Source organism: Triturus cristatus, chromosome 3_2, assembly GCF_964204655.1.
Source record: "Triturus cristatus chromosome 3_2, aTriCri1.1, whole genome shotgun sequence".
Classification (NCBI taxonomy): Eukaryota; Metazoa; Chordata; class Amphibia; order Caudata; family Salamandridae; genus Triturus; species Triturus cristatus.
In genome coordinates this window covers 985,068,367-985,093,318 of record NC_140584.1, presented here as the reverse complement: position 1 = coordinate 985,093,318, position 24,952 = coordinate 985,068,367, and the positions used below count along the sequence as shown (strand labels likewise).

The following is a 24,952-nucleotide window of genomic DNA, read 5'->3' as shown; positions in this document are numbered from 1 at the left end:
AATTGGTGGTGGACCGGGGACACAGTGCAGGTAAGGGTAATCTAGCTGGATTACTAGATTTTGATCACGTTAAAACATATGAAAATAGGTTTTAAAAAGTTCAGTGCAATATACAGTGTTTTAAAAACAAAGATTTAGCGAGTAATGGCAAGCGAAAGCGGAGCCATTTACCAGGCGCTCCTCTTTACCAGAAGTGTCAGTGCAAAATACAGCTAATTTTTAGGCAACAATGAAATGAGCGAAATAATGGCAAACGAGAGCGGAGCCCTTCACCAGGTGCTCATCTATCACCGGAGGTATCAGTGACCGCCTCTCGTCAAGCGCGTCCGCTGCGCGTCGCAAGAGGCATCTATTTTTAAGCTGTGGGAGTAATCAGCTGCCGAGCATCTGATTGGGAGCCTACCCGGAAGTTGTTAATCACTTCCTGTGGCACTATTCACGTCCCTCCACTCAATCCAAATAATTGGCGATGGACCGGGGACACAGTGCAGGTAAGGGTAATCTAACTGGATTACTAGATTTTGATCACATTAAAACATATGAAAATAGTTTTTAAAAAAGTTCAATGCAATATACAGTGTTTTATAAACAAAGATTTAGCGAGTAATGGCAAGTGAAAGCAGAGCGCTTTACCAGGCGCTCCTCTTTACCAGAAATGTCAGTGCAAAATACAGCTAATTTTTAGACAACAATGAAATGAGCGAAATAATGGCAAACGAGAGCGGAGCCCTTCACCAGGAGCTCCTCTATTACCGGAGGTATCAGTGACGCCTCTCGTCAAGCTAGCATGTAAAGTCCTGTTTGCCACATTACAGGGTTAGACCTAAAAATGCCAAAATGCAAAGAAAAAATACAGGACTGAAAGAGATACTGATACGTGGAACTCGGAAACGTAAGAGCCTTGGATTGAGATAGAGTCAATTGGATATAATCTCACTAGCTGTGGCTTCAAATTAAAGAAGGAAGTAAACCAACTCAGGTACCCCTACCGTTGCCACCAGAAATCTCAATAACTTAGCCTATCATATGGTGTCAAATGCTAATGAGAAGCTCAACATAATATCTAGAGTCAATTGAGTATTATTGGCTTTTCTGAAATTTGGTACACTTATATTGCCAGTGTTAGTTCCTTGTTGCTAGATGGCATGTTATTTTATGACTCATTTAGAGATATTAAATCACCAGCATTGGTAGAAATTTATACCTTTATCTAATAACTCCTGCTGCCTGAGGCCTAGGCCTTCAGTATACCAAAAGGGCAACCCGTATGGACTATAATCTGAGTAGTCCCTGTGCTGTGGGAGGCTGTAAAAACGTTAGATATGTCTAAAGTGAGCTATTTGTCTACCGCTTACCTCCTGAAATTGTGAGATCCAAGTGACTTTTAGCTTTCCCATCACGAACCTTCCAAGAAGATTCACAAGCTTGTTATATGATTAATGTTGAAGGTATTGGCTGTGAAAATTAAAGGAAGAGGGAAGGTAGAAGATGCTATTTACACTTCATAAAATTATAGTAGGCCTTATCAAATTGCACACCTAGAGCCTTTAAACTGTCTCCTAAGCATATTTTTTGTAGTCATTTTCAAAGAAGAAAAGTCCTGATCACAGCATTTTGTAGCAATGTTGTTGAGTGGTAAATGCCCCAAAGTTCCTTGGGAGAGTTAGACTTGCTTGGCACAACCTATCAGAACTACCTGTAAAAGCTGTGCCCTTTAGTCAATTTACTTGATAACTGATCCATAAAATCAACTATTCTGCGTAATTTTAATAACATTTTTGAGTGGGGAAATGTGCCCACTAACCTGCAGGGTCTGGGTTCACTCACTATGAATGCTTGCTCATTACTGCTTGGAGCAAAGATGTGCAGTTTGAAAATGTATTAGTTTAAGCGGTGTGGGCGAGTACAGCTACGACCAAGCCAACCAAAAAGTTCTGTAACATAGTTAGATTAGAAATACTTGTTTAAAATGTTGGCCTGTTCTCTAAACAGAGATCCTAGAGAGTTATATTCAGGATCACTGGAACTTTGTGGCAGTGGAGGTCTGCATTATGCAGCAGGGCATCGTTTAATTAGTTTATCATTTAAACACACATTAAAATTGTATTTACAAAGGTTTCACCTCATTATTACAAGTTCAACACGTGACTACAGCAATCAGCAACTAGAAGTTGACCTGTTAACTTTTATCAATGGTATGCCACCATCACGGACATGTCATCCTCCATCATGGAACATCTGTAATTCAAGCTCCAACTCACAGCCACCTTCACCCTAAGTGGCATTCTTATCTGCAGACCACTGGGATACTGCACCAACTCCACCAACTCCATCACAGACTTCGTTGCACCACTTTTCCTCAATGCTACAAATTGCATCTTACTCAGACAGAGACCTGTACTTCCACCTGGAAGACCACAACAACCCTAACTCCAAAGCACTCATCGAAGACGTTGATAGCTTGGGTCTCATCCAACAAGTAAAGGGACCTACCCACATTGCGAGACACTTCCAGTACCCTATTTTCACCACCTCCGATATCATCAGGATTGAGAAGCCCAAACCAGTCTCCTGGACAGACCACACCCTCATCAAGCTCAGCATCCCAGTCCCAATGCACATGCACCACCACCATACTAGCCTGCAGAAACTGGAACATCATCACTGACAAAGACTGGAACACCACTCTCAACACCCACCAACCGGAACACAGCAACTGCCTCCCCAAAGCCGTCAAGAATTGCATTGCAACATTTGGATCACATCCTGGGCCAACTCTCGGGCCCCCTGAAACACAGCAATACAACATGACCTAGACCTGAAGTGAGTTGGTACACATAAGAACTCAGACTGCAAAGAACTGGAGGGCAAATGAAGTCAGGACAATGCAGACAGGAGCATGTTCAAATCCCCCTGAGACGTCACCACCAAATTACCTGGACCTCAAATGAGCTGCTCTGGCAGACCGTATTGATGCCAGCACCAACCGAAGCAAAGAAATCTTCACCATTTCAAGGTATTTCACCTCACCAGTGGCTGCCTCCAACTCGATCACCACCTTGCAGGACATCTGCAACAATCTCTTTCTATTCTTCTGTAGCAAAATCACCACCATTTTACAGCAACATCCGCCTGCATCTGGACCCAACAGACCTTGCCAAACGCCTCCAGATCTTATCCAAAGAACTAATAATAACCACATGGTCCTTCATCACCCCAGAGGACACTGCTGTCATCATGATGTCTATCCACTCAGGGGCCCTATCAGACCCCTGCCTCCAGCACACTTATTTCAGAGGACAGCAACCAATCAGCGCCATCCTCACACCCATTCTAAATGTCTCTTCTGCGATCTTTCCAGATGCTTGGAAACACACAGCTGTTCTCCCATAGATGAAGAAACCCTCTACATACTCTTTAATGCTCACCAACTACAGGCAGATCTCCCAAGGTCTTAGAGAAAATCATCAACAATGATTCACCGAATAACTCAACGACCACCAACTCCATGACACCACTCAGTCTCGTTTCAGACACAACCACAGCATGGAAACTACCCTCATCACCGCCAGGGATGAAATCTGCATGGCTCTGGACAGAGGAAACACAGCGGCTTTCATCCTCCTGGACCTCTCCGCAGCATTTGACATGGTTCCCATCCCATCCTCATCAAACGCCTACATGACATCAGTATCCAAAGACATTCACTTCAACTGATCTGCTCCTTCCTGACTGGAAGAACACAGTCAGTCAGCCTGGCACTGGTCACCTCGGACACTCATGACCTCATCTGCGTAGTTTCACAAGGATCCTCCCTGAGCCCGCCCCTTTTCAACGCATACAAATCAAAAGTCTCTTTATTTCAGTTTTTATAATACCGTAAAAGAGATACATCAATTTAAAAATATATATTAACTTAAAAATGTACAATTCATCAACATGTAAGATAGTTCAATGAAATTATCACATAAAACAATATCCTAAAAATAAATATATAAAAATGACATCACAGTTAAACGGTATAAAAAACTTGTTGTGGCCCTAGACAGTTGACATTATATAACAATCATGTTCTTGTCTGTAAGGTACATTATCTTGTTATGAAGACATTTGACTACCCTAACTGGTTCTCTCTGTGCAGAAGTGAGGCGGCTTCTTAAAAACCATGATATCATTAAAAACCTTGAAAACGTAAAACCAAGGGGGGAGCTGGGTTAGATTGGAGGATCCTGAATGTCTCCTTGTAATTTCTGGTACCAAAGCTCGTACAGATAGGAATCAGCCATTTCGACCATGTCCTGCTATAAGCTGGGCAACTAAAAAAAGGATGAGGTACTGTTTCTTTTACACTAACCATACCCTGGACAGTTCTGGACCTTAGGATCATTAACTACTGCCCAACCAGATACAAAAGCACGAGGGGGGAGGGGCATGCCAAACCTGAACTTGATATAACGTTTTTTAGCCACCATTAGTTCAATATCATCTGGGAAAGGTTTCACTAGGAAAGAGTCTTTGAACTGTAAAAATGAGCTAGCCAAAGTGCCATGTGTGTGAGAAGTTAAAGAATTACACAACTTGTAGGGCTAATACTTCTTCTTTCAGTCCTTTGCATTTATACATAGGCAAGAACTCTCTGGATCAGACCACAAATGAGCTAATTCCATCCCCACAAAGGAGTCTCTTATTTTTTTTATCCTAGGAAAACTGGCAGAGCATGGATTGCTAAGAAGTTCCTTTAGCCCTCTGTGGTATGATGGCAACTCAGGGGGGCCCAGAGTCTTCTCCAAAACTTTAAGGGTCAAGCTTCTATTAAATCTGAGATTGATCTAATCCCCATGTCAAGTCCTAGCGGAAGCAAGGGGGTACTTACAGGGAGGCTCAATAAGAGCCTCAAAGACCGATTTTCCTCTAATACCAGATTTTTTTGTGCTTATGTATCCCCATATCTCTGTGCCATAGAGGCTTGACAGGCATACATCTGAAGGTGCAGAGAAACAAGTTTACTAAGGGACTCCTTATGTAGCTTCAGTTGCACCCCTACATCGTGTCCTAATTTTAGCTTAAGTTTTGTGACATGGTGTCCCCAATCGAAATTCATCTTCAAGTAGTCAAATAAATGCACCCTTTCGAAGGGAATGCCATCCAGTGACGTGTTTGGAGTGTGGAATGGCAAGGATTAAATACCATATATTTTGTTTTGTTAATGTTTACTTCCAACCCTCTAAGAGCACAAAACCCCTGAATTTGTTCAATGTTTTTTGAATCCCCTTTTGGGATTTGGCCAAGAGAAGAGTATCATCTGCGAACATGAGGGCCGGAACCCTCATCCCTGCCAAATTGGGGGGCATCATTTACCCATGTGTTAAGGTGCTCGACAAAATCATTCAGATACAATGTAAAAAGGCGTAAGGAGTTCGAGGATGGAGAGCTGTTCAGTGACCTATCTGCTGGGTCCATTACATGCCCTTGTTATGTGTCATGATGGACCCCTGCTGACGCTGCACCGGGGTCTGAGTTGGGTGCTAGGGTTAATCATCTGATTGCCAATTGTTGGAGGATTGCATCCCATGAGGCTGCCATCGGGGTTTTGCTGGGTCTGGGTGTCTACACAGTGTAAGGCAACGCTCTCCGCTTGTCCCCAGTTTGTCAAAGAGCGGAGCCATGATTCCACAGGCGGTGGCTCCGTCTGGTTCCAACGTCTGGTAACCAAGCGCTTAGCCGCAAGCAATCCCAGGTCTATGAACCTGAATGTTATCTTATGTCTCTTGGACCTATGGTAGAGACCCAGGAGGCAAACCTCCCAAGTGTATGCCACTATGTGCCCAGTGTGGTAAGTCAAGTGGTTCAAGACCTTCGACCAGTAGGCAGCTAGGGCAGTGCAGATCCATATCATATGAATGAGAACTGCATCCAGCAAGGTACATCTAGGGCAGTGGGCATCAGTGAGCCTAGAGTACTTATTTATTTTGGCCGGTATCAAGTTTGCTGTATGTATTATATACTATTGTATGAGGTGGAATCTGGCATTCCAGGGGATAAATGTGGGCCCCTCCAATATAGGGCCCTCAAACATTCACAGTCTGTGCATTGTCGGAGGGGATCGGATTCCCAGTGGCGACGGAATAGTGTCAATGGCTGTGCCGCTTGTGTACGCAGTGAGCTGGGGAACCACTTTGTGAGGTGTCTCCCTGAACCCATCTCATGTATGTATTGAATGGTGAGGTGCATTATGGGCTTCTGTGATATGTCTCCCCATAGTGTCTGCAATGCTGGAATTAGTGACCTAAGAAGGAGTAACTGACTCCGCGGTAAACCGTCCTAATCCACCAGGGTGTCAAAGGGTGTAAATTGTCCATCCCTGTAGAGGTCTCCTAATGTCTGCAACCCCGCCTCTCTCCAGTTGGAAAGCTCTGCCCTGGTGGTGATGTGCTGAACTTTAGGTGTGCCCTGCGCATATGGAATCGTGGAGCCCGTGAGGCGCAGGTATCGAAGGAAGCACTTGTAGGCCACCTCCAGCATCAACTGGGTGGGTATTGCACCCCGTCTCCCATGGTGAAACAACTCAAGGATCGATGAGTGTGTCCCTGCTGATAAATGTGTCTCGGTGTCTACTAGGTTCTTACTGCTGGCCCATCTACCCACCCATTGTAATTGCGCCGCCAGATAATAGTGCTCCATGTAGGGCATAGCGAGCCCCCCCCGGTCGGTTGGTAAGTATAGTTTAGATAGTGCAGCTCGGCACCGTGACCCATGCCAGATAAACTCCTGCATGGTACACTCAAAGGAATGAAAGGTGGGGGGGTCGAATGTATAGCGGTAGATTAGTGAAGTACCCGGGGCAGTACAACCATTTTAAGTAACGATATGCGACCCATGACGGACAGGGGTAAGCTCCGCCAGAAGAGTATTTGTGACTTAATGCAGTTATCACCCACAGAAGGTTCCCCTCCAACAGTTATGCCGGTTGGTGGTAGATCCGGATGCCCAAGTATCAAAAAACAGAAGGCTGCCACTGCACACTTGTACCATTAACAACCAGAGTTGGGTTGGAAATAGATGGATCAAATGGGTACAGGCAGGACTTTGCACAGTTCACTTGGAGACCAGAGAGGGACGTGAAGTCAGCAAGCATCTTTGTTAGTTCATCGCATGAGTCCCGTAAATCCCTGATGTATATGAGCAGGTGTCAGCATAAAGGGAAATCACGTGTGTCCCGTCTCCTAGGGGGACCCACCAGTGTGCTACGCTCCTCCGGAGGTCTACCACCAATGGCTCAATGGCTAACGAGAGCACCAACGGTGATAGTGGGCATACCTGTCTGGTGCCAAGGCCAATTGCCACGGGTTCTGACACGAAATGACCCGTTCTAACTCTGGCGGTGGGAAATGTATACAAGAGCCGGACAAGGCGGAGGAAATGAGCTCCCGTTCCGTATGGGGGTAAGGTAGAAAACAGAAAACTCCTATTCTAGTGTATTGAACGCCTTCTCCAAATATGTACCAGACCAGACACCCCGAGTGAGGCCATCACTGTGTCGAGTACCTGGCCACCGAAAGAAGCTGTGTTGATTAAGGGGTGTGTTGCGGGACTGTATAAACCGATTTGGATCAGCATGCACCAGCTGGGGCACCAGCGGGGCCAAGTGGTATTCGAGTATCTTGAGCAAAATTTTATAGTCAGTATTTAGGAGGACCGGCGGTTGATACATACCCAACAGTTCGGGTCTCTGTCCGGTTTGGGCAGTGAGACCAGCAGGGACTCCCGAAGAGAACCCCGAAGAACTGACACTTCTAATGAAGCTTCATAAAGGGCAATTAGGCGGGGGCCTGTACTGGAGCATATGCTTTATAATACTCGGCCAGCAATCCATCCGGCCTGGGTGTTTTCTGTGTGGCTAGTGCTCTAATGGCCTCCTGGACCTCTAAACGTGTGATGGGTTCTGCCAGCTCTGCCAGCTGTGCCGGTGCAATGGTGGGTAGAGAGAGAGGGGAGAAGTAGGCCTCCAATTCGGCCTGCTCAGGTCTAATGATGGACTCAGATGGGGTTGTGTAATGTTTGACTAATTCCAGGTGTATTTCCAGTTGTCCTGACAGGTCGCGCAGTGAAAAAATTGGCCGCAGCGCCTGTTCCTTTTGGATCAGCCATGCCAGAAAACACCCCTTACGATCCGCCATTGCATACGGGTGGGCGGAATGCACAGCGTAGTTTAGGCATCGCAGTCATTCCAGTAGCTCCACATGATGCCGCTGGGCCTCCTCTAGCTGCCGTATGCAGTCTGAGTCCATCACTGCGTCTGATTCCCGTTGAAGGAGCGAGCATTCAAGCGCGATGTCCCTGTCCAGCTGTCTGCGGATACCCCAACTAAGACCCAAGCACTGCCCCTAGCTACAACTTTGAGCGCTTCCCATTCCACCTCTTTGTCAGTGACCGAGCCCATGTTTGTTTCGAAGAAGGTACTTATAGCGGTGCCCAGTGACTCTCAAAAAGGCTGGTCCCTGAGCGCCGCCGGCTGGAGGTGCCATATGTGTGTGACCTGTCCTGCTTTTTTTCCCTCAGCAAAGATGGCAGACGAGCAGAAAGCAAAGAAGACCAAAAAGCATCATACTAGCCGCAATCCGGTTCTGGCTCGAGGTATCGGGGAAATATTCCCGATCAGCGATGTTTGCCAGAAGAGCAATGTACAAGCGCAAGTACACTGCCACAGAAACCAAGATTGAGAAGAAGGCAAGACCACCAGGAACTATTTCAAAGCCAGTAGGTGGAGACAAGAATGGAGGCACCCGTATGGTTAAGCTTCGTAAAATGCCACGATACTATCCGACTGAGGATGTACCCCGCAAATTGCTGAGTCATGGTAAAAAGCCCTTCTCCCAGCACAAGAGCAAGCTGCGTGCCTCCATTTCTCCAGGGTCAGTTCTGATTCTTCTTAATGGGCGTGTAATGTTTTTGAAGCAGCTTGCATCTGGTTTGCTCCTTGTAACAGGTCCATTGGTTAAAAATCGCATACCACTGCGTAGTGCTCACCAGAAATTCGTCATTGCCACTTCTACCAAGATTGACAACTCTTCAGTAAAAATCCCTAAACATCTCACTGACTCCTACTTCAAGAAGAAGAAGCTGCGCAAACCCAAACACCAAGAGGGTGAAATCTTTGACACAGAGAAAGAAAAATACAAGGTAACGGAGTAGCAAAAATGACCAGAAGCTGGTGGATTCGCATCTCTTGCCTCTCATCAAGAAAGATCCCCAACTGCGTGGTTACTTGAGATCTACATTTTGCCTAGCCAATGGAGTTTATCCACACAAACTGGTTTTCTAATTGGTTCGAAAATTGCTCATTAAAAGAAAACGTTCTTTAAAAAAAATTTAAAAAAATTTGTGTAACCTGTCCAATGCTGTCCCACCCCACCTGGAGGAGTTCGGGGTTGTTGTCCGAGTGCGTCCATCCCAGGTCATCTATGTGTTGGCAACTCTGAAGTTGGGCAGCTGATCCCACACAGCGATCTATACAGTCATGGAGGCTGTGTGGCAGGAAGTAAAAAGAGAATACCAACACAGCCGAATTTGGCGCCCTCCAAATATCAGTTAAGTGCCAGTGTTGCAGACAGTGCCCAAGACCCCGGGATCTGTATGTGACAGCTGTATGCAGGAGTGGCGGGAAGGACCTGTCCAGTGTTGTGTCAAGGACTGCATTAAAGTCCCCTCCTATGAGCCAGGGGAGGGTGCTCCTTCAAGCCAAAACGCCTGATTGCGTGTGCCAGAAGATTGGTTGATCCAGATCCGGGGCTTGAGTGGCAGCATGGGTTTCTGGAGCACGCTCCCATTATCGTGTGCTGGGCGAGTAGCGCTGCTGAAGATGGTAGCGCTGCCGCGCCTACTGTATTTTTTTCGTACATTGCCCATATGGATACCGGCATCGTTTTTTGAGCGGCTTCGAGCACTGTCCACGGGCTTCATATGGGGCTCGGGTAGGCGGCGGGTAGCTTTGACCACCCTACGGCGGCCAAGAGCGGAGGGGGGCCTGGCGGTCCCGGACTTCGAGTGGTATTATCTGGCAGCACAATTACAATGGCTCACGCAGGCGGTGGCACAGGAGTTTAGAGGCCCTGAGGGCCCGCAGGGCAGGTTCATTCCTCGCCATGTGGTTTCTTTCATAGTCCTCCAACAGCGGATGGACCTAGCCCAGCTCACTCTTGAGGAACGCACCCTTAGGTTGTGCTGGAACCGATGTCAGAGGAGGGCCGCCATTATCCACCCTTATGCCCCGGAGATCCCCCTTGGTATGTGCACGGTGCTCCCACACGGGGGTGATTGGTCGGGACTAGCCGCTTGGGAGGACCTTGGCATACAAGTGGTGGGCGACTTATATAGGGAGGGGGTGCTCTTACCCTTCCAGGAACTGCAGGACTCCTATGGGCTCCCACGGGGAGATTATTTACTTCACGCTGCTCTCATAGCGGGCCTCCAGAAGCACTGGAATGCGGGGCTCTCGGAACCGCCAGTCGCCGCGGGCTGCCAATATGTGGTCATGGCCGCGGGTACGGTCAGGGCTATTACCTGCCTATATCGACGGCTGTCGTCGGAGCGCTTGCTGCCCCTAGTCACGTTGAAAGATAAATGGGAAGCTGATCTTGGGAAGCCCATCCCCGAGTTGACATGGCCAGCGTTGGTGCGGCGGGCCTGGAAGGGTACACGTAATTCCCGGTTTCAGCTAGTACAGTTTTTTACACTGCACAGTGCATACCTGACGCCAGTCAAAATATTGCAATATTTTGGGGGCACACATTCTCAGTGCCCGCGGTGTGGGGGAGATGGGGCTGATTTTCGCCATATGTTTTGGTCTTGCGCGGCGCTGGGTAGTTACTGGGAAGACGTCACGGAATGCCTGAACCAAGTGACAGATCGCGCCATCGATTTTGAGATGGGGGCCTGCCTGTTGCTTTGGTTCCACCACACCCGCCGCACGAAGGTTACTAGCAAGTTCTGTGACTTAGGGTTGATCATGGCCAAGAGGGAGCTAACCATGCATTGGAAGTCAAGGGTGGGGCCTAGCTTTCTGAGGTGGCGGACGGCGTTCGCGAAATGGGCAGGCGCGGAGGGCACACTTCGCTTGCAATTAGCGCATAGGAGGAACGACGAAAAGGCGTTAGAGACGGCCCGTGCATGGGAGTCACTGGTGGTTGTACTTCAGGGGCTGATGTCAGAAAACATAGGGGAGGGGGACCTACCCGACCGCCATGAGGATGCGATACGCGGGGAGTAGGAGGGGGGTCACTATGATAGGTGGACACATTCAACGCGGCTGAACCCAGGGGAACGCCCAAGCTGACAGAGACAGGATTGAATGCCCCTACATGTATCATAGTAATAGGGAGGGTCACATCAGAGGGAGGATAGGAAGGCGGGGGCACACTGACAAGGATTGCGGGAGGGAATGGGAGGAGGGGGCCCAAGCGGGACGGGTAACTTTTCCAATGCATAATTGGTTGATATGTTGTATGTACTAATTTTTGGTGAGCTGCTTGGGCACTTGTGGGAAGTGTATTGGTATGTTGGTAAGAAAACAATAAAAACATGTTTAAACAGAAGATTGGTTGATCCAGATTGGTGACAGACACAGTCCCAAGTAGTAAGCATATCCCGTCAAGGTATGTAGTCGTGGTGCACTCCGAGCAGTGCTCCATATCCTGAGGGTTGTAGGGACTGCTGCAGGTCAGATCAGTTTGTCTGCGGTGTTACCCACAGGGTCGCTTGAGTTCTTCACCAGATGGCCATTTTGCAGAGGAGCTATCTTCCCTGAGAGAGTGCTCAGAAGAGGTGTCCAGTTCCTACCCACAGGCGAGGTCACGCATCATTGCAGCCGCTTACAGTGTCTGCCTCCGTTCCTGTATCACCTGCCCCAGGTCTTGAGGTTAAACTGGCTATTAGAAAGATTGTGCCTAATAAAGCCCCAGAAATTGATAAAATAACAGGCGCTTTATTTCTCTCAGAGATCAGTATCTTAGGAACCATATCTCACAGTGGTTTTCAATGCCATCCTAAAAGGGTGGAGCATCCCCGCGTCATGGGCTGTAGCTGAAATTTTTCCCATACACAAGAAGGGTTCACCCCTAGAGCCTGCCAACTAAAGGCCCATTAACCTTATTGATACCACTCAGAAAATCTCCTGCAGGGTTATTCTTACCAGGCTTCAGCATTAGTTGGGAAATCATGTGTTCTTATGTCCCCTGAAAACTGGCTTTTGGTCAATTACTTCTACGATAGATCAACTATTTAGACTGCAGATGATCTATTGGAAGACTGTCATTATCAATAAGGGAAGGCTCTACGTGGTATTCATAGATCTCAAAGCAGCCTTTGATATGGTCCCAAGGAATACGTTGTGGCAGGTGCTCGCTAAGATGGGAGCTCCAGAGTACCTACATAGCATCATTGAGAGATGACATGTAAATAATTTTGCACTGGTACGCTGTGGGAAGTTGGGAGAACTGATGGAACCAATCTCTGTAGTCAGGGGAGTTAGACAGGTCTGCGTGTTAGCCACCAGTTGTGTGTTGGAGGTCACCAATCTAAAACATTATAGACCTATCTCCCAACTTCCCTATCTGTCCAATGTTTTTGAGAAATTAATCAACCGACAAATAATTGACTACTTTGAGACAAATGAGCTTCTGGACCCCACTCAGACTGGCTTCAGGGCTTCCAATAGCACCAAGGTCACCCTGCTGGCCGTACTTGATAACATCAGACTTCTGCTAGACCAGGGTAAAGCTGCCACCTTGATCTTTTGACTTGTCGGCTGCATTTGACACTGTTTCATATGACCAATTGCTAAGAACCTTAAACAAAAAAGGGCTCCACTCTAAAACTCTCCAATGGTTCTACTCTTTTTCCCCCAACCCCAAACCCATGAAATGCTGTGTTCCGCAGGGAGCCTCCCTCAGCCCAACCCTATTCAATATGTATGTCTCTCCCCTGGCTACGATTGCTAGGAAATGGGGTTGCAGCATCTGGTCATATGCTGATGACACCCATTTGTTGGCTGTGTTTGAGAAGAATTACGAAACCACCAAAAGTAATCTGAGTCACTGCCTCTCAGAAACCGCCGATTGGATGTCAGCCCAATGTCTGAAACTAAATCTGAAATATTGCTCTTTGGTAATGCACACTCAGTCTGGGACACAACTTGGTGGCCCCAGCCATTGGGCACTGCCCCCATGCCTATCGTGTGGTGAAAAATCTTGGAATCCTGACAGATAATGCACTAAACATGCAGGACCAAGTACGAGCTCTCTGTGATAAATGATATGCCACGCTAAAATTACTCAGGAGACTTTTTGTGTGGATCCCTCTGAACTGGAGGAAACCATTACCCAGGGCCTATTGACCAGCAATCTGGACTATGGGAATGCGCTTTTTGTTGGCAAAAAGAGCCAAGTTTAAGCTCATGCTACGCGCACAGATCACTGTATAAACGTAGCTCCAGAATAGTGCTGGACAAATTGAAATTCTCTGTCTCCTCTCATGACCTTAGGTCAGGCACCCACGCTCTAGCCAAAACCCCACACATCAGAAGAGTTAGAGCGGGGGTCGCTCCTTTACCTATCTGGAAGCGACCTACTGGAACAACTTTTCGTTAGAGCTTCATCTCACTGAGGTCCATGCAAGTTTTCGAAAGAAGCTGAAGACATGTTTTTTTTCAGGACTCAAGTAGTGATACCCACGGATTATGGCTCCAAGACCTGATGTCTTTACCATTTACCATATTTTCTCTCCAAACAGGTTCTCCGTCTATCCTAGCGCCGTGATGTCACTTGGGATGAATGTTGCGCTTCACAAAATACAAATACTGGACCTAAAAATGAAAGGATCAAATGTATGGCTACCTTTTCACCTATCTTTAATGATCTACAAAATGTGATTAAGAAAAACATGGTGTATCTTAAACATGGAAGCTTTTCTGCTACAGCCCGCCTCCATTTTCCTACACAAGCGGTCACAATATAAAAGACATGCTCATCCACATTTACCCTGAAAAAATCCTGATTTCTGATGCTGTAATCACACGGATGGGCCTTCCGCCCATCATTGGCCATTTCCCTTCCAGTCACTGTGATGTCTGTTCACTGACCATCACCACAAGGAAACTAGACCTTGGTTTAAGGAATAAGTGGCAATTAAGAAAGCACTATTTGCAATAGAATTAATACAATTTACGTGATGACATGCCCCTGTCAACTGAAGTATATCAGGATGACAAGCTGTAAAGTAAGAATCCCTATAAATGAGCATCAGCGCACCATCCGCTTCCTGCATTCAATAACAAAAATGACAACTTGGAAAATGGACATAATGAAAATGACCTATCCATGGTCCTTTTAGAAACAGCACCACATAATCTTATCATTAGCCTTATCCTCTTGGAAAAAGAGCGAAGATGGATATTCAGCTTGGAAACCTTTTAATATGGCCTGAATGATGACAAACCATGGTCATCACTTCTCAGGAAATGCCTTCTTCTACTTATGAAATCTGTCAGTCACACAGGTTGTTTGGTAGATTTGCATTCTTGAAATCTAAGAATATAAACAATACCGATCCTCATTTGTGTAAAATTGTGCACATATTGAAACTATTTCTGCACATGGGTTCAATTTATATACTCCGTTTATATGAACAAATCCTCTTTGACACAAATAATATAGCACATGCAGTCAAGATTGACTGATGCCTCAAAGGCTAGTCCCTTTTTTGTCAACACACACGAGGTCCAAAATACATATGAATTATGTGAGGCTCACGAGTTGCTTAAAATGTAAGCAATATAGATCATCACATATGTACATGCACCTATTACAAATATATCTGTACAAATCTTGTCCTGATGAAGATCCAGACCTGTTCGAAGTTCATGTTTCTTTGTCGAGTGAAACATCTATTAATTTGTTTCTAAGCTGCTCAAGATTTATATCTTGACATAATAGACTCTGATTACTCCCCTTTTTGTTAATATTCAAATGTCAATGCAGCCAGAATCCCTAAGTATTTGAGCTGTTGCACATTTGATAACTTTTTGGAGCACCTATTTTTGAATCACATCATGAGTTAAATATGTTTCTGTTCTAATTTGTATGGGCTATGACATTTATTGGGTTTGATCACATGAGTACCATTTGGCCTCTCCTGAGTGTTGAAAAATGTCATTCGTAACAACATCCGAAGGAAACACTGTTGCTAACCAGCTGTTCATGTATCCAGGTTCATAGGAATACAGGGTTACCCAGTGTTTGTTAAGGTGCTCATCGCCAGAAGCCCTCCCTTTCTCTGGCCGGTCACTGTGTGAAAGAAAATGTTTGGATGACATGTCAAGCATACTTTTCTTTGGCAAGGACATAGCACAATGACTAACCCAAAGGGTCAGCTGTTAAAATATCCAAAACGGTTGTAGCAAAATGATAATATATCTCCTGAGAGATCATTCACCTGGCCAAATCCTTGTCTGCTTCAGGATATTGACGCGAACAGGAAAAAAAAGCCCCACAAAAACAGAAGGGGAACTGGCATCCAATAAGTTGTCAGTCATTCTATGTGAGCCCCTCGGAGAATAAATAATGCTGGACGTATAAACTGACACAGGACTGGAGCGGAAAGATGTAAAAAGGGATGAGAACGACCTCATTTACAGGAAAGAGATGATTTTCCATGAGGAAGCGGCAAAGGGCCACTCTTCCAGAAATTGATAGAATGGGCAGTTCCCCTTCCCAGTTTAGAGGTGGGGGAACTGTTAACTGACCAAGTGGGGTTTCTACCGGTTCTGTGGGTTGTCAGTCAATGGAAGCAGCTCGATTGCCACAGGGCATCTTCTTTAGATGTATTGGAAGGCCCACCTATGGCTGTCCTCCTGCTGCATATTTTCCACGCGAACCCCAGCAGGAAATATAAAGAATGGCCCGCATGTGCAGGAAGTGGAGAGAATTCCATTTGCGTTAGGGCCACTGTTTTTTTTCTTTTTCTCAAGCAAATTCTTGCTTTGGACGCTTGTTTCTAAAAAGGTAAAAAGTATGACGAGTGGACATCAAATACATAGCGTCTCTCTTGATATTTAGTTTTGCAGAACGTGGAACCATTGCATCTGCGGATGCAATTTCGGTGGCATCTCTAAATGGGACCAGTGGTGATCCTATAGGGTCCCCTTGGTATCCAGGTTTGCACAAAGTAGATCCACTGCAATAGCAGATGCATTTTTGGTGTTATCTCTAAATGGGACAGTCAGTCATCCGCTGGGGGGGTGTGGAGCTAATGAGCTATAAGTTGTTAATGCCACAATCCCTGACTGAGCCCAGGACACAAATGTGCTTGGACCTCACCGAATCCCATCCATCTTTCCCGTTACTCCACTACTCTCTGGCCTCTCCCTCGCAAAAGACAAAGAGAACAGATCATATGATTTGAGGGCTTCTCATGGCACTCCCGCAGAATTGGCGAACCTTTCTTTCATGGTTTTTTATGTCTGCTAGGTCCAAAGTTGCAGAATTCTTAATAAACACTAGAAACTTAGGGCCTCATTTATATTGTGGTGGACAGGATACTCAGTCACAAATGTCTGTCTGTCTTATTACAAGTTCATTATATCCTATGGTACTTCTAATACGGAGATATGAGGTTAAGATGACAGATAACCTGTCTAGCTCAGACCACTATCTGGATTCAGTCTAACATAAATTATTCCATTTTCTAATGGGGAAATAAGTTTTGCCTGACATGACTGTCCTCTATGTACCACAGTCATATAAAATGAGTATGAAAGGGATATAAGGCAGAACGTCTCTAATATTGGATCAACTGTGTGAGCTACGGAAAAAGGTAAAGAGGACAATTGAAATACTGTTAAAACAGGTCACTTTTATAGACTGTTCTCCTAAATGCAAATGTCAAAGCTTTATGGCAATTAATTAATGAGCCTTTACGAATGGTATTTAGCCAAAGCGTTATTGAGATAGATGTTAAAGCCCATTCACGCTTGGAATTAACTTCATCTTCGGTGGGTACAGTAAAAAAAACACATTGGTAAAACTACAACCTGTGACCCTTGGGATACCATATTCTTATAAATGTCTTATTACCTGACTGAGAAATCGCACAAACATTTTAACCTGCATCGTCTCGAAAAAGGTCTGCTATGGCTTTTATTTACAATATAAAAAAATGAAAAGTAGTCCTCAGAATGTAAGAAGTGGAAGGATACAAGTCACCCCCTCAAAAGGATGGTATAGAAGCTATGTTCCAGAGGAAGGTCAAAAACAGGAAGGGAAAGAAAAGCCATTGAATAAGAAACAAGCAATTGAGATTACTAGAAAGCCTACCAAGGGTAAGCAATGGACTGACTTAAAGCAAGTCTTCCACAACAGGCAGCTAAAAGATGGAGCAAAGTTAAGAATTGTCAAGAGTAGAAGGGAAAATCCTAGACAAAAGTTAGGTTGTCAGTCGTTTGCAAAGTAAATTGAGAATAGTGACTTTACATATGGATATGGGCAAAATGTTCCAGTTTTGGAATTATTTAGAAATAAGGCTTCCAAGCTGCAAGAACCTTATGGGAGAAGCAAGAGATAAGACAGACGTGACTAGACTAATGTAGAGAAGGGGGTGGAATAGACCATGATTTCGCTAATTAAACATGCAAATTAAGACGAGAGTTGAGAGTGTAAGGGTAAACAGCATAGAAATCAGAGAGAAGGTAGAGAGCATCACCAAAAGGAAGTTGAGAAAGAAGTTCATGAATGAGTTGGAGGTGGAACAGACATGGGAATATAAGGACAAGCGCTGGTGGCAAAGAGGAGAACAGAACAGCAGTGCCATAAGATAGAACATCTAGGAGGACTGGGACTTTAACAGAATAAAAAGTGAAGGAACAGATTTTATGGATGTCTAATAGGCATTTGCATTCTGAGACCAAAGAGATCTGAGAGGCAATGGAGAGGCTGGGGTCAAAGGTAATGCTAGGTAGTATGCTGAGGATGATGGAGGCAGTGAGGTAGATGGGGAATGAATGGACGTTGGGCGGTACAGGCTGTTGGACAAGGACCAGGGGAGTCTGTATTCTTGTTTGGGAAGAATTTAGGCCTAAAAAGTGAACTGGGACTGGGCTGCATAAAAATAATTTGAAATAGGGCTGAGACGTTTTTGGGAGCAGGGGATGAAGAGTTTTGTGTCGTTAACATAGAAATGACAGGAGAATCCTACAGAAGGGAGGATATCTATGAGAGAGTGGTGTCGTTGGAGAAGAGGAGGCAACACAAAAAGACCACTTTGTAAGCACCATACTAAAGAGGAGGGTGGAAGATACTCTAGTCCAGGAGACAGAAACAGCAGTCAGGAAGGTAGGAGGTGAACCAGGAGAGGACAGCACCAAGGTCATTAAAACAAGATATTGTGGACTGGAAGATAATGTGATCATCTGTAATGAATGCTGCTGGTAGGTTGAAGGGGATAAAACGTCAAGAAAGTCTGGAGTGCCAGGAAGAGGAAAGAGAATTGTTGACAGAAAGAAATATTTTTTATAGCGGGAGAGAGGAGGAAAGCAAGATTGGATTGGTGAAAGGATAGTGTTGCACTCCAGATAAACCAAAAAACATAAGAATATACAACTCCTTGTGGATGGACCGATGTGGAGCGGCAAAGTGTAGGTTTCCAAAGAATAGGGAGGTAAAAAACATGCTTGAATGATTTAGAAAAGGCTCAAGGGAACAAGTCCATATTCATCTTTGTAGGGTTAATCAAGCACCCCGCCGAAGGGCAGCCTAGTCTGCTACCTGTGAGGCAGCACTATATGAGGTGCCACTGGATGTTAAGCAAGCACAGTGACCTGTGGGGGGCTGAAGAACTGCAAGGGGTGAACAACCAGCTGAAAGGGAAAAAACACATTGGTGCCGATCACGATCCTGTAAAAACCGGGTACGAACCGTCGGACGGAGCATATTCCCCGTCCAACGCGTACCCGGTCGTCAAAATATACAAACATGGAATTACGATTCGCACGGAAACACCTTTCCCGTACGAATCGTACAAAACCCCGACCGACCAAAATAAACGTACAAATGCGATCCGGGAAAGCGCCGACGTGACGTCGGGACGCACGCAGCCTGCCATTCACGAACCAGGAATTACGATTCGCACCGTCGTCATCCCGCACGGTGAATATTTTCCGGCTGCCAAAAACTGCCGGGAAATCAGGACGACGCGAACAAGGAGGACCTGTACGCGACGGACAGACAGGACGACGCGAACAAGGAGTACCTGTACGCGACGGACAGACATGGACCCGAACCTATGTGTCATCCCGGCCCTCATAGCAGTCGACCTCCTCTACAGGTTCGGACGCAGACGCCGCAGAAGGTCAGAACAACAAAGGGAGGGGGGAAAGGGGGGGGTGGCAGAACCAGGGCAGGCCACAAAACCCCCACCAAAGTCACACAGCACACATGCCCTGGACATACCTGACCCTCAGGCCCTGGTCACTACGAGGGGGTGGGGGCGTGTCCAGCCAAGCCAGCGACCGCCACAACGGAAGTTCTTGACGACGCGAACCGGCAACACAACCATACAGGTACGTCCCGTACCCACGCCTTAAGAGCGTGGGTACGAGTCGTACCACGCCCACACCTACGTCACCCCAACAATGGCGGGACGGCTCGTACCCACGTGGCAAAGGCCTGGGGACGGCCCGCACAAGCATTCCACAGCGTGGGTACGGCAATGTACGGACCGTACCCCCACCCGTGTATGCATGGAGCGTACCCCCCACCCCAACAGTGTAAGTACGACACGTACCTTCACCCACGTATGCATGGAGCGTACCCCCCACCCCAACAGTGTAAGTACGACACGTACCCTCACCCGCATATGCATGGAGCGAACCCCCCACCCCAACAGTGTAAGTACGACACGTACCCCCACCCGCGTACGTATGGAGCGTACCCCCCACCCCAAGAGTGTAAGTATGACACGTACCCCCACCCGCGTACGTATGGAGCGTACCCCCCACCCCAACAGTGTAAGTACGACACGTACCCTCACCCGCGTATGCATGGAGCGAACCCCCCACCCCAACAGTGTAAGTACGACACGTACCCCCACCCGCGTACGTATGGAGCGTACCCCCCACCCCAAGAGTGTAAGTACGACACGTACCCCCACCCGCGTACGTATGGAGTGTACCCCCCACCCCAACAGTGTAAGTACGACACGTACCCTCACCCGCGTATGCATGGAGCGAACCCCCCACCCCAACAGTGTAAGTACAACACGTACCCCCACCCGCGTACGTATGGAGCGTACCCCCCACCCCAACAGTGTAAGTACGACACGTACCCCCACCCGCGTACGTATGGAGCATACCCCCCACCCCAACAGTGTAAGTACGTCACGTACCCCCACCCGCGTATGTATGGAGCGTACCCCCCACCCCAACAGTGTAAGTACGACACGTACCCTCACCCGCGTATGCATGGAGCGAACCCCCCACCCCAACAGTGTAAGTACAACACGTACCCCCACCCACGTACGTATGGAGCGTACCCCCCACCCCAACAGTGTAAGTACGACACGTACCCTCACCCACGTATGCATGGAGCGAACCCCCCACCCCAACCGTGTATGTACGACCCGTACCCTCACCCGCGTATGCATGGAGCGAACCCACACCCATGTATGTTCGAAGCGTACATATTGTGAATTAGGAGGGGTGGGTGCAGAGTCCTCCCAGCAGTGCCCAGAGACAGGAGGGGTGTGTGCAGAGTCATCCCAGCAGTCCCCAGACATGAGAGGGGTGGGTGCCTAACACTCCCAGCAGTGCCCAGACATGAGAGGGGTGGGTGCAGAGTCCTCCCAGCAGTCCCCAGACATAGGAGGGGTGTGTGCAGAGTCCTCCCAGCAGTGCCCAGAGACAGGAGGGGTGTGTGCAGAGTCCTCCCAGCAGTGCCCAGGGACAGGAGGGGTGGGTGCCTAACACTCCCAGCAGTGCCCAGAGACAGGAGGGGTGGGTGCAGAGTCCTCCCAGCAGTGCCCAGAGACAGGAGGGGTTATGTTATGTTATGTTATGTTAAATGAAACTTGTAGAGCGCACTGACACCAATGGTTTCCTGGCGCTAATGACAGAGGAGTGAGAGCAGTAGCAGAGTGACAGACAGCAATAGATAGGTTAGCAAGGAGGGGGGAAGAGGGAAGTTTTTAACAGTTTCCTGAAGTCGAGGAGGAAGGGGGTAGACTTGATGGGGAGAGGTAATGAGTTCCAGAGAGAAGGGGCCAGGAGGGCGAAGGAGCGGGCACCGAACTTTTTGGTTTTGACTCTGGGAACAGTCAATAAGTGGAGGTAGGCAGAGCGTAGATTACGTGCTGGCTGGTATGCCGTGACTAAGGATTGCAAGAAAGCAGGGCTGGTGCAGTGAAGTGCTTTATAGATGATGCACGCCATCTTAAAAGCTGCCCTTTGACTGATCGGCAGCCAGTGAAGTCGCTGTAGTAGTGGTTTTGCTGACTGCCACCTGGGGATTTTATAGATAAGACGGGCCGCCTGGTTCTGGACAATCTGGAGGCGATGCAGAAGGCACTGGGGAAGACCATGATAGATGGAGTTGGAAAAATCCATGCGGGACAGGACCAGGGAGATGACGACCTGGATTAATGCAGGGGATGAAAGTAGGTGGCTAACCTTGCGGATCTTTCTGAGCTGGTGCATAGAGGAGGAAATGACAGCCCCCACTTGGGCTTTTAGAGAAAGTTCAGCATCGATTATCACGCCAAGACTTTTCACTGTTTTCAGCGGGACCGGAGGAGGGCCAAATTCAGTGGGCCAGAACTGTGGGCCCCAGTGACCAGAACTGGAGCCAGGGAGAAGTAGTTCAGTTTTCCCCGGATTCAGCTTTAGTTGATTAATGTTCATCCAATCCAAAATGTGGATCATAACAGAATGGAAGGTATTAACAGCATTAGGGGAGTTCAGTGGGAAGATGATTTGCAGGTCGTCGGCGTAGTTATACACCGTGATATCCCAGTCCCTGAGTGACTGAATGAGTGGGCGAAGGTAGAGGTTGAACAGCAACGGCGAGATGGAGGAGCCTTGGGGGACTCCGCAAGTAGTTGCAATTCTCACGGCTGTGTAAGGGCCCAGGCGTACAGCCTGAGTTCTGCCGGTTAAGAAAGACGTGATCCAATTAAGGGCGATGCCCTGGATGCCCGCCTCTGCAACACGGCGGAGGAGGATGTTATGGTCCACCGTGTCAAACGCGGCGGACAAATCCAGGAGCACCAAGGCTTGAGGAGTGCCAGCGTCCGCGTTACATCTCAGAGTATTCAAGACTGCGAGGATGACCGCCTCGGTCGAGTGGGCGGGTCTAAACCCCGCTTGATTGGGCTCAAGGAAGCCAGAGGACTCAATGAAGTGTGACAGGAATTGAGTAACGTGGGCCTCCAATAACTTTGAGAGGTAGGGGAGAAGGGAGATGGGGCGATAATTAGAGGGTTCTCCTGGGTCAGCCCCAGGTTTTTTCAAGAGGGGCACCAGAATTGCCTCCTTAAAAGATGCAGGGACAGAGCCGCAATTGAGGGAGCTGTTCAACAAAGGGAGGATGTGATCCGGTAATTTAAGACAAATGTCCCGCATGACTGAGGGTGGACAACAGTCACTAGGGGAGCCAGATTTGACTCTCGTTGCGACTCGTGCCAGTGAGTCAGCATTAAGAGCAGGGAGCGTCGTGATGGCCGATTGGTTATCAGGCATGGCGACCTGATGGGATAGCTGGGAAGGAGAGTGGATTGAATCTTTGATTTTTTTGATCTTTTCGATAAAAAAAAGGTTGAGGGCGTCGCAAGTTTCTTGAGAAGGGGTCTGAGCAGGAAGGGTTCTGTCATCGGTGGTGAGCTCGTTCATAATTTTAAACACTTCCTTGGATTTGTTGGCTGCAGAGAGGAGCCTGTCCGAGAAGTGGGCTGATTTGGCTAAGGTAATGGCTGCTTTGTATTCCCTACGCGCACTAATGTAGAGTAATCTAGCTGCGTCAGAGTAGGTATGCCTCCAGATACGTTCCTGTTGGCGTACTTTTAGTTTATGTAATTTGAGGTCAGGCGTATACCATCTATGAGATGAGGCATGTTTAGTGGGGGGGAATCGCGTCAGCGGGGCGAATTGATCGCTGGCCGACTTGAGCCAATTAGTGATGTTGCTGTCTAGTGTGTCGATATCCGGGCAGGCTGTGAAATCCCGGGCTGGGCTCGTCTCTGCTAGGGCCGTAAGAAAGGCCTGGGAGTCCAGTGTGTTCCATTTTCTAGAGAGCCCGCCAGCCATGCGAGGGGCCGGGAGACTACCAGGGAGGGTAATAATCGTGTCGACTAAGAGATGGTCTGACCAGACAACGGGAGAGACAATAGGCTGAGACAGCACTAGGTTGTGTGACCAAATTTGGTCGAGGATGTGGCCTTTAAGGTGGGTAGGGCAGAGAATCTGTTGCGTCAAGTTCAGACTATGAAGCGTTTCGAACAGTTCAGAGGCGTGAGAGCCAGCCTTAGGGTCGTTGTACCAATAATTGAGGTCGCCAACAAGTGCGAAGCTAGCATGATGTGTCAAGATGGAGGACAGGTGTTTGCTCAGCATAGTAGCAAAGGTGCTCATGGGGTGCGGTGGCCGGTAAAGGAGGAGCAGTGTGAGGGCGCCTGAGTCGGTTCCCATGCTGAGTAGCAGATTATCCACCTCCGGTATGGGGAGAGAGGAAGAGGAAAGAGCGTTGAGGCGTTTAGATATGATGGCGGCTACTCCACCCCCAGAGCGGTCTCCCGGTCGGTCCGCGTGGAGAATATAATAGTCTGGGGGGAGAGCCGCAAGGATATCAGGAAGTGACTCAGCAGTGAGCCAGGTTTCCGTCAGAAGGAGAATGTCCGGTTTTTCGTTGGTGAGCAGGATGTAGATGTCAGACTGATGGCTCACCAAGGACCGAGTATTCAAATATAATACCCTAAGGGAGGTCATGCTATGGTTGGCTTGAGCAGGGGGCTGAGCCTCAGCGCAGTTGGGAAGACCTAGGCGATTGATGCCCACAGTGTCCAGACGCCTAACAATAGTAGGACTTAGGGTGAGAGAGGGTCGCTGTAGTGCTCTAAGAGCGCCCGGGGTATATGTGATGAAATGGGCAGCATGGCCGGCCCCTGGGCCCGGTCTGGCGCGGACGGGCGCAGACGGGCTTGCCTTTGGCGCGCCTTCGGCGCGCCGCCGGCGCGCCCGCTGCGCGCGTCCGCTGCGCGGTCGCCTAATCATCTGTTTTAAGTGGGGGAGTTGATTGCCAAACTCCTCCCCTTCCTCCCTCCCGGAAATGCGTCAGTCTGCTCGGCCACGCCCTCCACACAATCGGCACAAGCCGTGATGGACCGGGGCGGGTGAAGCAGCTGCGCGGCGCGAGTAGCGTGGGAGAAGTGAGAAGGCACAGATATTGGCGGTAAGAGCCGTGGAGTTTACAATTTATGTTGAGAGTGCTTAACCTGCAACAGCTAGCTATCCGCCCTCACAACAAACAAACAGTAAAACACAGTAAAAACGGCACAGGTGGCAAAGTTAAAACGTTAAGATAAAACGTTTAAAAAAAGGGGTGGGTGCAGAGTCCTCCCAGCAGTGCCCAGAGACAGGAGGGGTGGGTGCAGAGTCCTCCCAGCAGTCCCCAGACATGAGAGGGGTGGGTGCCTAACACTCCCAGCAGTGCCCAGACATGAGAGGGGTGTGTGCAGAGTCCTCCCAGCAGTCCCCAGACATAGGAGGGGTGTGTGCAGAGTCCTCCCAGCAGTGCCCAGAGACAGGAGGGGTGTGTGCAGAGTCCTCCCAGCAGTGCCCAGAGACAGGAGGGGTGGGTGCCTAACACTCCCAGCAGTGCCCAGAGACAGGAGGGGTGGGTGCAGAGTCCTCCCAGCAGTG

General features: G+C 48.1%; 1 protein-coding gene and 1 pseudogene across 3 annotated transcripts in view; both read left to right on the top strand.

The window, feature by feature from the left end:
• The first annotated feature begins 448 nt into the window (after positions 1 to 448).
• The window catches only part of LOC146858936 (uncharacterized), a 197,081-nt gene continuing 172,577 nt past the window's right edge, over positions 449 to 24,952 (top strand). For all 3 annotated transcript variants that reach the window (XR_014980046.1, XR_014980047.1, XM_085649577.1), the window contains exon 1: positions 449 to 491. The gene's annotated coding sequence lies outside the window, so the exon portion shown is untranslated. The remainder of the gene's footprint in view (positions 492 to 24,952) is intronic.
• LOC146858937 (large ribosomal subunit protein eL6 pseudogene) lies at positions 8,552 to 9,368 on the top strand (annotated as a pseudogene).